The sequence below is a fragment of the Aquarana catesbeiana genome, linkage group LG09 (assembly GCF_042186555.1).
Source record: "Aquarana catesbeiana isolate 2022-GZ linkage group LG09, ASM4218655v1, whole genome shotgun sequence".
Classification (NCBI taxonomy): Eukaryota; Metazoa; Chordata; class Amphibia; order Anura; family Ranidae; genus Aquarana; species Aquarana catesbeiana.
The window spans coordinates 65,472,521-65,479,801 of NC_133332.1; positions in this window are offsets into that span (position 1 = coordinate 65,472,521).

Below are 7,281 nucleotides of genomic sequence, written 5' to 3' on the forward strand. Positions count from 1 at the left end.
AGTCTACCCAGTTTTCAGTATGATGGCCACATGATATACACTATATTACCAAAAGTATTGGGACGCCTGCTTTTACACACACAAACTTTAATGGCATCCCAGTTTTAGTCTGTAGGGTTCAATATTGAGTTGGCCCACCCTTTGCAGCTATAACAGCTTCAACTTTTCTGGGAAGGCTGTCCACAAGGTTTAGGAGTGTGTCTATGGGAATGTTTGACCATTTTGTCAGCCAGCCAATGAGGAGAGAAAGTGGGCGGGCCGCGGCTCCGTGTCTGAATGGACACGGAGCTTCTGCACGGGTGCCCCCATAGCAAGCTGCTTGCTGTGGGGACACTTAACCGGAGGGAGGGGCCGGGAGCGCCGACGGGGACCCGAGAAGAGGAGGATCAGGGCTGCTCTGTGCAAAACCACTACACAGAGCAGGTAAGTATAACATGTTTGTTATTATTAACTAAAAAAAAAAAAAATTAGACTTAATATCAATTTAAGGCGTCAGCATACCAAGACATTTTAGACAATGTCATATTCCCAACTTTGTAGGAACAGTTTAGGGATGGCCCCTTCGTGTTCCAACATGACTGCCCACCAGTGCACAAAGCAATGTCTATAAAGACACGGATTAGCGAGTTTGGGGTGGAGGAACTTGACTGGCCCGCACAGAGTCCTGACCTCAACCCGATAGAACAACTTTGGCATGAATTAGAGTGGAGACTGCGAGCCAGGCCTTCTCATACACATCAGTGCCTGACCTCACAAATGCGCTTCTGGAAGAATGGTCAAACATTCCCATAGACACACTCCTAAACCTTGTGGACAACCTTCCCAGAAGAGTTGAAGCTGTTATAGCTGCAAAGGGTGGGCCAACTCAATATTGAACCCTACGGACTAAGACTGGGGTGCAATTAAAGTTCACGTGCGTGTAAAGGCAGGTGTCCCAATACTTTTGGAAATATAGTGAATTTTACAAACATTTGCAGGCTGAAAAAAAAAAAAAATCAGAGTCCCGCTGTTACATCAGAAGCAGAGACCATAAGAAGTCTCTGATGACCTTAATCCACAATCAGTGCACATCAAGGATACACCACTGCCCCTACCTGTGGGCTAGATGTGGCCCACAGGCTGTAGTTTGGAGACTCCTCTTTTAACTAATAAACTTTCTTAAGGATTAGCATAGCATTAACAAATATGATTCAAGATATCTAAAATAAAGCAGCTGATTTGGTGTATTAGATTATTTTTACTTTGTTAAATTTTTACTATGATTTGTACTCGCCTATATGTTAAAGCTGGACTCTAGGAAATAAAGATTGCCCCTTGCAGTGGGTTTTCCTCCCCTCTTCAAAGATTATTTTGCCTAGGAGATAAAGAATAAGGTGATCTGCTGTCATTGTTTCCTGCTTCCTGGAAATCTGTGCTCTCTACTGCTGTCAGATGTTCGAATGGGAGCAGGCCTTGGGTATCCTCCCATACAATAGAGGACTGCTGGTCTTGTGTTGTACGGTATGATGTCAGAGAGCTTGGACATGTCAGATGTAGATCAGTCAGACAGCGAAGAAAAAGACTTTGGGGATTGACTGTATGAAAAGGAAGATGCTGTGGGGGTGAGGAATAAGGTAAGTATATCGCCCTATTCATAATCCCCTAGGCAAATTGAGCTGTTAACCCTTATGGGCCGTACACACGGTCGGATTTATCGACAACAAATGTTCGATGTGAGCTTGTTGTAGGAAATTCCGACCGTGTGAAGGGTCCATTGGACATTTGCTGTCGGAATTTCCGACAACAAATGTTTGAGATCTGGATCTCAAATTTTCCAACAACACAATCCGTTGTCGCAAATTCTGAGCGTGTGTGCACAATTTCGACACACAAAATTCCACGCATGCTCTGAAGCAAGCAGAAGAGCCGCACTGGCGATTGAAATTCATTCTTATCGTCTCGTTGTAAGTCACTGCGTTCTTGATGTTTGGAATTTCCAACATTTGTGTGACCGTGTGTATGCAAGACAAGTTTGAGCCAACATCCGTTGAAAAAAAAAACACGGTTTTGTTCTTGGAATGTCCGATCGTGTGTACGTAGCATTACAGTTGGTAGGGGAAACCCACTGAAATGATAACTTCTCTTTTTATTTTTTCATGGAGCTTTAAAGAGTGAAACAAGGAATTTGCTTAGTCAGTCATAGAAAAGATCATATATATAATATATATAATATAATATATAATATAATATATATATAATTTTTTTATTATTATTTTTGCATTTAATTTGTTGTGGTTTTTTTTTTTTTTTTTTTTTTTTTTTTTTTTTTTTTACAAAACACAGAAAAAGCAAAATGGAAACAAGAGATATATCCAGATGCTCTTGGGTCCCCTAACAAGGAAGTAGTGCAAAGAAATAATCAGCAATAATAAGTTATTCATCAGCAGAGTTATGCCGTGACATTTTTAACTTGGGCTGCAGAGTTTGACAGGCGGCATCACCTGTCAAACCCGTCCATTGAGATCAATGGGGCCACACTGCAACTGCAAGCCAAGCTCTTGACTTGCAGTTTGGTGGAGCAAAGTAAAATTAACATTCTGCAATTTAAAAAAGAGGCATCAGGAGGTGGCAGTAGTGCTTCTGCCCACAGAAAAGCAATCCACCACAGATCAGAGGGTGATAAACATTACTGCGAGTGTGAAAGAACCCTGACCGATTCAATAGAATCTCAATAGTGGAGTCAAAGGACTGAATTTGCAGTGCTGGGATATAGATGTGTCTGCTAAGGCTGGCCATACACAGAGCGAATTTTGCAGGAAATACATTTTCTCGATTTCCCCTCATCAACACAGATCGTGTTGATGCGGGAATTCCTCCAGCCGGACCATTGTCTTCTCCTGGCAGGCAGGAGAAGTCATCCCCACCGTGAGAAGGCCGTGATTATCACTAGCAGTTATAGCAGCTGCTTGCGATAATCACGAGCGGAATCCGGATTCACTTGTGATAATTGTAATAGTGATAATCACTGTCTTCTCGCGGTGGGGATGTCTTCCCCTGCCTGCCAGGAGAAGACAATGGTCCAGCTGGAGAGATTCCCGCATCAACACGATCTGTCCATTCAGCCTGCCCATTAATGGTTCGAATTTTGTCCGGTTCCTGCTGAACAGGCTGAGATTCGAACTGTCAGGGGTGGCCATAGGAAAGTTGGAAGCATTGATTGCGAATACCACACTGCTACTAGCAGCCAATGAGTTGTTGAGGAGCAGTGTAGTGAACGCAAGCAATGCCGGGGTAAATAAATATTCTAAAGACGACAAATCAAGTGCCTTTTTATGATTCGAAAGTTTGAAAAGAGGTTATCTTCAGGTAAATAAGGAAAGTATGGTTTCACGCTTTGATCACCAAAGTATAATAAGATTTGTAATAAACAATACAGCAATTTATTTTATGGAAACAAAGCAAAGTCTTCTGTGTTTTGTGTTTTTTTTTTTTTTTTTCATTACCTGTGCATGCTGGTACAACGCCCATACACATCCTGCAATGTAAATCAATACGTGTTTATAAAGTATTCTCTTTCAAATCTCCACTGTACATACAACTGACCATACAACTCCCCTGGCAGGAGTCCAATGCACTTAGAGGTACCTGCACAAAGCATAAGTCACTTCCTTCAGCAACAAAAACCAGGAACTTTATCCTTCCAACTTCAAGACCTTATGGTGAGATGAGGCCTGCACTCCCTGCTGCCCCTCATTCATGTTTTATTGCTATGATAGATCCCCTACTGACAAAAAAAGAGAGGCACAGGAGGTGGGAGGGGGCCAAGCTTGCCATGCGTTCCTAAAGATGACTAAACCTAGGTTTGTTCAGTTATCTTCTGTCCGCAGTTTAATACATTTTCAGTACAAGTACACTCTAAGCCAGGGCTTGATACATTTGCTTTGAATCTAGGAGCCAGCTAAAAAAAAAGTTAGGAGCCATATATATATATTTTTTTTTTTTCTTTTAACAAAGCTTAAAGTATGACTAAAAGCAAAACCCCTTTTTCTTTGTTTTGAATAAAATGGAGAGTTATTAGAACACCTGTCAGTTTGTATTGCTGTCTGATGGAAGGGGGGATTTGAGACTTTAGATGAAGCACATATGCGGTGTGCCTCCATCCCTAAAATGTATGCAAAAATGAATGAAAGTGGGACTTTGAATGAGATGGATGACTTTGTGGAGGCGAAGTTGAAAAAATTGCAAATTGTATTAATGAAGAGCTTTATAGAGAATATGGCAATATTAAAACCACATATACAGTCAGTACAATAATTCATATTCGCTCCACCCACACATAACATACAGGTGTGGCATGGGTAAAAGATTGCATAAGTATGATATTTCTAAAACAGTTCAATAATACATTGCATGGGGTAAATTCATATATATACATGTGACATATAGACAGCAGCAGGAATATATGGATGTAGGAAATAAAACCATAATTGATAAATAAATGAATGTCAGAATTAATAATCTGCAGATCAGGATCAATGTGTCCATTACAGACACAGGTCAGCATCACTTGTGCTCGACGCGTTTCGTGTAGGGACACTCCTCAGGGGCAGATGCTCAAATATGTCTGCAGAGTATGAAGAAAAAAATGGTGACATAGGTGTGGTTCAAATTGGTAATATAGAGATAAGGCAAATTAGCCCGTCCTAAATACTCACAAAGGGTCCAATACGGTAAAATGCTGCAGCCATGTGATCAGAGTCCCAAAACAATCTCCCCCGGGAACTGAGGCAAATGCAGCCGCGCACAGCAGGGCGCATGCAACACAACCTCTCGATGACCCAAGACACAAAATGCTGGTGCATAAGTGGAAAGCTGCGGTGCCCTGTGAGGGCAACCTAGAGTGATCTGTAAAAGTGTAAAATAGAATAATGTGTAAATGATGTGAAAAAAAATATATATATATACAAATATAAAATAAATGTAAAAAAGGGTGTGTGTTGACTCAATATGTGACATTACTAAAGTTACATAAATGGGTGAAAAAAATACTAATGAATAGTGAAAGTAAATGTTGAAACAAAAAAAATTGGCAACAGTGATGACCAAAAGAGGAAAGAAACACCAAACAAAAGTGACAAACGAATGTGGATGACCTGAGACTGTTTTGGGACTCTGATCACATGGCCGCAGCATTTTACCGTATTGGACCCTTTGTGAGTATTTAGGATGGGCTAATTAGCCTTATCTCTATATTACCAATTTGAACCAGACCTATGTCACCATTTTTTCCTTTATACTCTGCAGACATATTTGAGCATCTGCCCCTGAGGAGTGTCTCTACACGAAACGCGTCGAGCACAAGTGATGCTGACCTGTGTCTGTAAAGGACACATTGATCCTGGTAGTAGTAGATTATTAATTCTGACATTCATTTATTTATCAATTATGGTTTTATTTCCTACATCCATACTCCTGCTGCTGTCTATATGTCACATGTATATATATGAATTTACCCCATGCCTCCACAAAGTCATCCATCTCATTCAAAGTCCCACTTTCCTTCTTTTTTGTATTACTGTCTGTGCCCCTGTTGAAGAGATCCAACCTCTCTATTTGTTCTGTTTACCATTATCATTGAAAGTAAATGAAAATCACAAATTTTGGGTTGTCCCCAGAAAAGTAATAGAGGGGAAATCTTCCAATGGGGACCTCAAATGATTCCATTAATTTGCAGGCATTTCCTCTCACTTCCTGTTTGGCTATGGGACAGGAAGTGAAGAGGGAAATCTCCACAATGAGACACAGATGGTGAGGAAAAAAAAAATCTGACAGGTGTTCTAACCTTCTCTTACTCTATCCAAAATGAAGAAAAAAGTTTTGTCCATTGTCCATTTTGTCTACTTTAAAGCGGAGTTCCACCCAAAAGTGGAACTTCTGCTTTAAATGCTCCTCGCCCCCTTACATGCCACATTTGGCATGTCATTTTTGTTGGGGGGGGGGGGGGAGTGGGTGCTTAGCTTTGAGTGGGACTTCCTGCTTCTGACTACGGGCTGCCTAGGCGACTCCTCCTCTCCCCCTAGGCAGCCCCTCCCTCTCTGCAATCTTCTGGAACACGTCACAGGTCCCTGATGATTGCCTGTCCAATCGGAGAGCGCAGCGCCACTCGTGAATACGCATTGCACGCCCAGCCATCAAGCCACAAGCTGTCACGGCCAGGTGCCCACAGTCTCAATGGAGGTGCCGCGGAGAGAAGGGGGAGAGATGCGAGGCTCCGTGCAGCCGCGTTGCTAGACCGCGGGACAGGTGAGTGGTTGTTTATTAAAAGTCAGCAGCTAAACTTTTTGTAGCTGCTGACTTTTAATAAACAAAAAAAAAAAGCCTGGAACCCCTTGTCTTATGTAGTCCTGATGTGAATCTTTACAGATGTACGACACAGGTTTACACACAGTTATGCCTCTCTTTGCTTATTATCCTTCTTAGGATCCCCAAGAACTTAGTACAATTAGGCTGGGTTCACACTAGTGCGAATTGGATGTGGGTTTGTTCGCATAGCAGGAGATTGTGACCGGCTCACTATGAAGCCGGTTCACACATCTCCGATGTGAATTGCACAGAAGTCCTGTGCGTCTTTTGGTCCGTTTCAGGTCTGAATTCAGCCCTAAAGTTCGAGCTGAAATCGGACCTGAAACGGTGAATGGAAACGCACCTGACCCTGCTATGAGCCGCTGCGATCTCTAGTGTGAACCCAGCCTTAAAATTGTAATAAGCGAGTAAGGTTGGGCAGGTTGTGGAAATGTTCTAACCTGAACGACGAATCTCATTGAAGTCTATAGGAGCCGAACAGGAGAAATCAAAAGTGCCCATTTTGAAGGCTTATATGAAAGTTATTGGCCATAAATGGGGTAAGGGGGTCTGGGTACTGCCCTGGGGGACATGTATCAAACCATTTTTATTTTTTTTTTAAACGATCATTTTTGCAGGAGCAGTGGTTTTAATTATGCTTAAGGTCCAAAAAGTGATGACAGCTTCCAGGGCCCCGCTCCTTAACAACCAGGGTACACTGTGCCCTGACTGGGCAAAGCTTTGGGGCACGATTCCTCCTTCTAATGCCAACAGGCGGTATGTCATTTTTTCACTCTCACTGACCACCAAGCCTAAGGCATTGTTTTCTCCCACTAATACTGGGGGGTTTCCCCACAAGACACATTCCAGTCCCCTAAAGTCTAAAGGACAGTAAACTGGCTCTTTGTTTAAAAGTTTGGAGACCCCTGGTTACTGCAGCAATATAAAGGTTGTAGCCCC